Here is an 8872-nt window from a genome sequence, read left to right on the forward strand (position 1 = left end):
AAACTACACGTGAGGCCGAATGCTAAGGATTGTTGGAGAAGAGATCGCCTGACTGCTAGCAGCCGGATTTATCATGGAAGTGTTCCACCCGGACTGGCTTGCCAACCTGATCCTTGTGTTGAAGAAGAACAACAAGTGGCATATGAGCATTGGTTATACCAGTCTCAACAAAGCCTACCCCAAAGATCCGTTTGCCCTGCCCCGGATAGACCAAGTTATTGACTCCACAGCCAGATGCGAGTTGTTGTCTTTCCTTGATGCCTATTCCGGCTACCACCAGATCAAGATGGATCCGGCTGGTCACTTGAAGACCGCCTTCATCACACCATTCGGCGCTTTCTTCTACATCACCATGACATTCGGCTTGAGAAATGCCAGCGCCACCTTCCAACGCTGTATGCAGAAGTGCATGTTGAAGCAACTCGGATGCAATGCCCACGTCTATGTGGATGACATTGTGGTGAAGACGGAGAAGCGTGTGATAACCCACAAGTATAGGGGATCGCAACAGCTTTCGAGGGTAGAGTATTCAACCCAAATTTATTGATTCGACACAAGGGGAGCCAAAGAATATCATTGAATATTAGCAGTTGAGTTGTCAATTCAACCATACCTGGATAACTTAGTATCTGCAGCAAAGTATTTAGTAGCAAAAGTGGTATGATAATAAAGGTAACAGTAGCAAAAGTAAAGATAAATGTTTTGGGGTTTTTGTAGTAGTTGTAACAGTAGCAATGGAAAAGTAAATAAGCGAAGAACAATATATGAAAAGCTCGTAGGCAATGGATCAGTGAGATAATTATGCCGGATGCGATTCCGCATGCAATAGTTATAACATAGGGTGATATAGAACTAGCTCCAATTCATCAATGTAATGTAGGCATGTATTCTGTAAATAGTCATACGTGCTTATGGAAAAGAACTTGTATGATGTCTTTTGTCCTACCCTCCCGTGTTTATCGGGGTCCTAGCGGAAACTAAGGGATATTAAGGCCTCCTTTTAATAGAGAACTGGACCAAAGCATTAACACATAGTGAATACATGAACTCCTCAAACTACGGTCATCACCGAGAAGTATCCTGATTATTGTCACTTCGGGGTTGTCGGATCATAACACATAATAGGTGACTATATACTTGCAAGATAGGATCAAGAACACACATATATTCATGAAAACATAATAGGTTCAGATCTGAAATCATGGCACTCGGGCCCTAGTGACAAGCATTAAGCATAGCAAAGTCATAGCAACATCAATCTCAGAACATAGTGGATACTAGGGATCAAACCCTAACAAAACTAACTTGATTACATGGTAAATCTCATCCAACCCATCACCGTCCAGCAAGCCTATGATGGAATTACTCACGCACGACGGTGAGCATCATGAAATTGGTGATGGAGGATGGTTGATGATGACGACGGCGATGAATCCCCCTCTCTGGAGCCCCGAACGGACTCCAGATCAGCCCTCCCAAGAGAGATTAGGGTTGGCGGCGGCTCCGTGTCGTAAAACGCGATGAAACTTTTTCTCTGATTTTTTCTCCCCGAGACGGAATATATGGAGTTGAAGTTGAGGCCGGAGGAGGCCCAGGGGGCCCACGACATAGGGGGCCGCGCCCTAGGGTGGGGGTGCGCCCCCCTGTCTCGTCGACAGGTCGTGGGCCCCTGGCATTAATTCTTTTGCCAAAAATTCTTATTAATTCCAAAAAGTGCCTCCATGGATTTCCAGGACATTCCGAGAACTTTTCTTTTCTACACATGAAACAACATCATGGCAGTTCTGCTGAAAACAGCGTCAGACCGGGTTAGTTTCATTCAAATCATGCAAGTTAGAGTCCAAAACAAGGGCAAAAGTGTTTGGAAAAGTAGATATGTTGGAGACGTATCAACTCCCCCAAGCTTAAACCTTTGCTTGTCCTCAAGCAATTCAGTTGATAAACTGAAAGTGATAAAGAAAAACTTTTACAAACTCTGTTTGCTCTTCTTGTTGTAACATGAAAAGCCAACATTCAAGTTTCCACAAATATTATGAACTAACCATACTCACAATAACACATAGGTCTCACAATTACTCATATCAATAGCATAATCAGCTAGCAAGCCATAATAATAAAACTCGGATGACAACACTTTCTCAAAAAAATTATAACATGATATAACAAAATGGTATCTCGCTAGCCCTTTCTGAGACCGCAAAACATAAATGCAAAGAACCTTTAAAGATCAAGGACTGACTAAACATTGTAATTCATGGTAAAAGAGATCCAATCAAGTCATACCCAATATAAACCAACAATAATGAATGCAAATGACAGTGTGCTCTCTAGCGGGTGCTTTTAATAAGAAGGGATGATGACTCAACATAAAAGTAAATAGATAGGCCCTTCGTAGAGGGAAGCAGGGATTTGTAGAGGTGTGAGAGCTCGATTTTAAAATAGAGATTGAATAACATTTTGAGCAGCATACTTTTGCTGTCAACGCAACAACTATGAGATGGCTGTATCTTCCATACTACATGCATTATAGGCAGTTCCCAAACAGAATGGTAAAGGTTTATACTCCCCAAACCACCAACAAGCATCAATCCATGGCTTGCTCGAAACAACGAGTGCCTCCAACATACAATAGCCCTGGGGGAGTTTTGTTTAATTATTTTGATTTGCTTTGATCTTTTTGGATCATGGGACTGGGCATCCCAGTTACCGGCCCTTTCTCGTGAATGAGGAGCGGAGTCCACTCCTCTTGAGAATAACCCACCTAGCATGGAAGATATAGGCAGCCCTAGTTGGAACATGAGCTGCTCGAGCATACAAAACAGAATTTCATTTGAAGGTTTGGAGTTTGGCACATACAAATTTACTTGGAACGGCAGGTAAATACCGCATATAGGAAGTTATAGTGGACTCATATGGAACAACTTTGGGGTTTAAGGAGTTTGGATGCACAAGCAGTATTCCCGCTTAGTACAGGTGAAGGCTAGCAAAAGACTAGGAAGCGACCAACTGAGAGAGCGACAACAGTCGTAAACATGCATTAAAATTAATTCACACCGAGCACAAGCATGAGTAGGATATAATCCACCATGAACATAAATATCATGAAGGCTATGTTGATTTGATTCAACTACATGCGTGAACATGTGCCAAGTCGAGTCACTCAATTCATTCAAAGGAGGATACCATCCCATCATATCGCATCATAATCATTCTAATAGCATGTTAGCACGCAAGGTAAACCATTATAACTCATAGCTAATCAAGCATGGCACAAGTAACTATAATCTCTAAATGTCATTGCAAATATGTTTACTTCATAATAGCTGACTCCGGAACGATGAATCATCATATTTACAAAAACAAGAGAGGTCGAGTTCATACCAGCTTTTCTCATCCCAATAAGTCCATCATATATCGTCATTATTGCCTTTCACTTGCACGACCGAACGATGTGTATAATAATAAGAGTGCACGTGCATTGGACTAAGCTGGAATCTGCAAGCATTCAACTCAAGAGAGAAGACAAGTAATATGGGCTCTAAATTAAATAAACAATCATGCATATAAGAGCCACTAAGCATTTTCAATATGGTCTTCTCGACCCCCAAAGGAAAGAAAAGAAAATAAAACTAATTACACGGGAAAGCTCCCAACAAGTAAAAAGAAGAACTAGAAATCTTTTTGGGTTTTCATTTTAATTTCTACTACAAGCATGGAAATTAAACTAACTAATTTTTTGGTTTTTTTCTTAAGGTTTATCAAACACACAAGAAGAAAGCGAGAAAAAGAAATTTAAACTAAGATGGATAATACAATGAAAGAGTATGAGCACCGACGACTAGTGTGTGAACATGAATGTAAAGTCGGTGAGAAATACGTACTCCCCCAAGCTTAGGCTTTTGGCCTAAGTTGGTTTAATACCAAGGACTGCCGCTACTCTCCCCGGTGTAGTGGGAGGTGTAATCAGGATACCACTGGCTGGTCATCTCCGGATCCCACTGGACAAATGATGCACGATAAGGGTCCAACTCAAGTTCTGGCTCAGGTTCAGGTTCTGGAGTAAAAGCTTGGGCTAGATGGTTGTTCACCGCTTCCGGCGTGACAAGGTGATTTTCTGCAAGCAAATCAAATAACAGAGGTGCAGGCAAAATAATAAACTCAAAGTGTTTCTTATTGAATCTAAGTCTATATAAGAGCATCTTCTCTTCGTTGTCAACAATAAACTTGTGTGCTACCATGCTCTTGTAATCTAAAATGTGAGGAGGTAATTTTGTCTCCTCCTCCTCATAGTGCCTAATGGGTATCTAAAAATGTTCAGCAAGACGTGCAACATAGATACCTCCAAATATGGGGCCTTTTGTACGATTCAGGGCTAGCCGTTTAGCAACGACGGCACCCATACTAAAAGTATTGTCTCCCAGCAAAGCATGTTGAAGAATAATAATATCTGGAACACTCAAATTTCCACTATTCCCATGACCAATCAAGCATCTACTAGCAAATATGGCAAAGTAGCATAAAACAGGAAAGTGTATAATAGAGACTTTTGCCTCAGAGCCCTTATTTGGCTCTTCTACATCAATAGTTTTAACGAAGCCTTCCACATATTCACGATGGGGTTCCTCTAATTCTCCCTCATAAGGTATCCTACATACAGCGCAAAAATGACGTAAAGACATTTCTTTGAATTCATCATATAAATGAAATGATACTGCAGGCGGTGACTTCTTAGGATAATAATAAAAGTTTTGCACGAAAGTATTGGTAAGTAAGAGATACTGATCGATTCGGTCGTTCATGAAACCAGTGAGGCCTGCAGTCCCGATTAAAGCATAAAAGTCTTCATGAATTCCGGCTTCTTTCAAGAAATCCTCACACGACCATTCACACGACCGTACTTCCGCTAAGCGAAGAAGATTATACTTGGGTTTTTCCTTCTCTTTGTCTTGTTTTTCCTTAGAGCTTTGGCTAGAAGAGCCTTTAAAGAGCCTCCTTAACATTTTCTGAAAATTTCTGAAATTTTAGTAACTTCAAAACAAAAGTGAATAAAACTAAACAAGATTGATAGCAACTACTCCTACAAGTGCCTAGGGCCTATATCATGCATTGGAATTGCTTGGGACCTCAAAAATTTAACATGCAAGCTCAAGAACATGGTCACCTATGCAGCAAAAATTTGCAATGAATAAAGCACTAGAACAAAAACTAATTGGACCAATGGAGGAGTCACATACCAAGCAACAATCTCCCAAAGCAGTTTTGCACATGGAGCTTTGAGCTAAGAGATCAAAAATCACAGCAAAAAGAGCTAGAACTCGTGCTTGAGCTGGATGGGGATTTTTTTGGGTAGAAGATGAAGTGTGTGGGTGCTTGCCCCTCCTGTAGTGTTTTCAGTGCCTAAAATCCTCAAATATTCCAGAAAAAATCATACTAAATTTGCAGGGCATTTGGAGCACTTTTATTTTCAGACTATTTTTTTAATGCATGGATAATTCAGAAAACAGACGGATAATACTATTTTTGCTTTATTTAATCTAAATAACAGAAAGTAAAAAGAGGGTACAAAAGGTTGTGCCTTCTATTTTCATCCATCTCGTGATCATCAAAATGAACCCACTAACAAGGTTGATCAAGTCTTGTTAACAAACTCATTCCGAATAACACGGAACCAGAGAAATTTCGAATAACACTAAGTTACCTCAACTGGGATATGAAAATCCCCAACAATAAGAATATCATACTTTTTCTTGACAGTAGGGAGAGGAAATTCAAAACCTCCAAAAATAATAGTTGGAACTTTTTCAATAGAATTGATGCTATGAACTTGAGATTGTTTCCTTGGAAAGTATACCGTATGCTCATTACCATTAACATGAAAAGTGACATTGCCTTTGTTGCAATCAATAACAGCCCCTACAGTATCAAGAAAAGGTCTACCAAGGATAATAGACATACTATCGTCCTCGGGAAAGTGTACCGTATGCGCACTGGCCACACAATATTCGCGTCCAATAGGGCGGCGCCGCCGGCCATTTCTTTCCGCCGATCATCAATAGAGACGGCGGCGTCGTGGGATCAGTAGATAAGCCTCAAATCCCTTTCGCTTAGTCTTAATTTCAACATTTTTTGGGCTTCAAAAATTGGGGATTTGGATTTGGGGACGAACTTTGGGAATCAGGGGATTATCCTTTTCTATATGGTTCGGAATTGGGGTCAGGGTTTCATGATTGGGGGAAATTTGCCATTATAGTTTCTCATCATTTTGCAATCCCTCTCCCCTTTGCTACTAACAGAGTCAATGCCTTGTTGACTATACAATGGTAACTTGATTCGGATCAAGACGTAATTGCATCAACCATTCGCTTTATATAATCATGAACATTAAAATTATCAGAAAAACTGCTAACTAGTGAACGTAGCATTAATCATAACATACAGGTAAAATAAAATAAAATAAGAGATGCACTTGATTAATCAGGACTACCACATCATTAACCGGAACCATCAAGATTAAACATGATCATTATGGTTTATCATAGGTCTATTAGGCCATTGAGTTTGACCATATACAATTTGGCCACTTAACTTGGGATTAACGTTTGGAAGCCCTAATTAGGGTTCTAGCCAGATTAGGTAGGCTCAAGATACCAATGTCAGGAAAAAATAGCCTTAGGGTAGTCAACGTAAGGGCCTAATCTCTGACTAGATCAACAGCATTATGCGGAAGCGTGAGGACTTACAGGTGCTTGGAGAAATCCCATGGCGGCTGCCCGATGCAGCCCCCTGTGTAGACCATGGCTGCACCTTGTGATCTCCAGCAACAGGAGATTGTCGGCGAAGAGAAAGGTAGCAGCTGAATGATGCATATGGCAGCAGGAACGCCGCCAGCACAGACCTTGCGGCGGCTGGCGGTGGTAGACGGTCTTCTGGTCATCAGCTCCCTCTTTTTAGGATCGGTAGTTGGACTTAGAGGTTTAACTCGTACTTATGTGTGTACTCTTCTCAAGAGGTACGTGACTCTTCTTTATATATGAGAGGGGCTGATGGGCCCGGGACCGAAACCAAATGTTGGTTCTGGGTGTGCCCGATCAGAACACCATCGTGGGAAAAGACTCCCCCTTTTCTCTCAGTCAATAACTGCCTGAGATCAATTCCAACAACCACCAGTCGATTCCCACGCCGTCCCGCCGCCGCCCCATGCCTCCTTGCTGCTGCAGCGCCGCCCACACCGTACTGCCCTACAGCGCCGCCCAACACCGTCCTACCTCTCCACCACCGGCTCCACGCCCTCGTGCTCTCTCTCGCGGTGGTCGCCTCCATCCAGTGACCTTGCTGCCACCCTCCCATCTCGACCATCCAGCTCAAGGAGACACACGCAGTGGTAGCGGTGGCGATTTGGATAGGGGAAGCGTGCGGCTGGTCAAGGGCATCCCTCTGTCTTTGGCTGGGCAAGGGCACCGGTGCGGGCGAGGTACAGCTAGTTCCTCCCTCCATTCATTCATCTCTCTTTTCCTCCGGTTATTATGCATATATTTAGTCTGAATTCTATAGTTTGTTAGTTGAGCGCCTCCCAATCTTTGGTTGTCTGAAACTGATGCATCAAAGTAAGTGATATGGGAGGGAAAGGGTGCTCAGTTTATAATAAACCACCTGGTCAAAAGAAAACATGACGTGTCAAGGGAACTAGTGATGTAGGCCTTTGTTAATATTCCGATCCTTTGTTAATATTCTGATGAAGTCTCGTATCATAAGAAAGTGCATGAGTTGAAACCAGCATGGGTCAAGTGGTAAAGAACCAGCAAGTGTTTAGACTTTCTATGTAGTATTTGCAACACTTGAACTTACAATAGCTTGACCATCCAACCGATATATCTATTGTATTAATATAATATTGGGTTGTATGCATCATAAATTTGCATCGTGATAAAGGTTTTTTTTTCTTTTCTTCACAATTCTTGGATAAAAATCTTGAGGTAGAGTTTCATTTATTTTCTTTGCGCGCTGCAAGCCAAAATATTCATGTTCTTTGATTTCATCTAGTAATCATCCTAGGGGAGGCAGTTGCCTTCCCCAAATAACATTCAGATCAAGTCTGGTGCTGTGGTAACCAAAGGAAGTTGCTAGCTGTTCTGTGAGCATATACTCCCTTTGTCCGAAAAAGCCTTTTCGATCAGAGGGAGTACTATGTAACCAAAGGAGTATTATATATACCTGGGGATGGGTCACATTGGTCAGTACCACTGCTCACTTAAACAATTACTCTAATAGAATTCTAATTAAATCGTTGGGATCATAAATGAGGCTAGGCAAGCTGCAATCAGATTGTCGTTTTGGTCCTTGCAGGTGTTGAATCAGCTGTCTGCTGCCTTCACCGCAAGCAAGCTAAATGCCAGTGAACCAACCAAATCTTCTTCAGACAGAGCAAACGTCAAAATGTCAAGTAGTATATGCGAACTGCGTACCAAATCATCTTTTTCCTTTCTTTAGTGTGCGCATTTTGGTTGGACAGCCATGATATTCTGAATGCTTAACTATAAAGATTGGAACACAGGTTTTTCTTCTCTTTCTGCTAGGACAAACATACATGGATTAGTTCTTAAAGCAAGTGATACTAAAAAGAAGTGTTGTGTACGATTCTCTAATGTTTATAACTCCTGGCTCGCAGCATGGTTCCAATTCTCGACGAGTAATGAACTATTTCCACATCTTTACAATCAATTAATAATCCATCTTTCATGTGATAACTCTATTTCCATATTTTGTCTGATAGAACTCAAGAGTTGAAGCTGAGGAAAACAAAGAAGGTGAAGAAGATGATGAAGACGATGATGAAGATGATCATGAAGAGCCCTTTGTTCGTAGAAGAGTTATT

Source organism: Triticum dicoccoides, chromosome 1B (assembly GCF_002162155.2).
Source record: "Triticum dicoccoides isolate Atlit2015 ecotype Zavitan chromosome 1B, WEW_v2.0, whole genome shotgun sequence".
NCBI lineage: Eukaryota > Viridiplantae > Streptophyta > Magnoliopsida > Poales > Poaceae > Triticum > Triticum dicoccoides.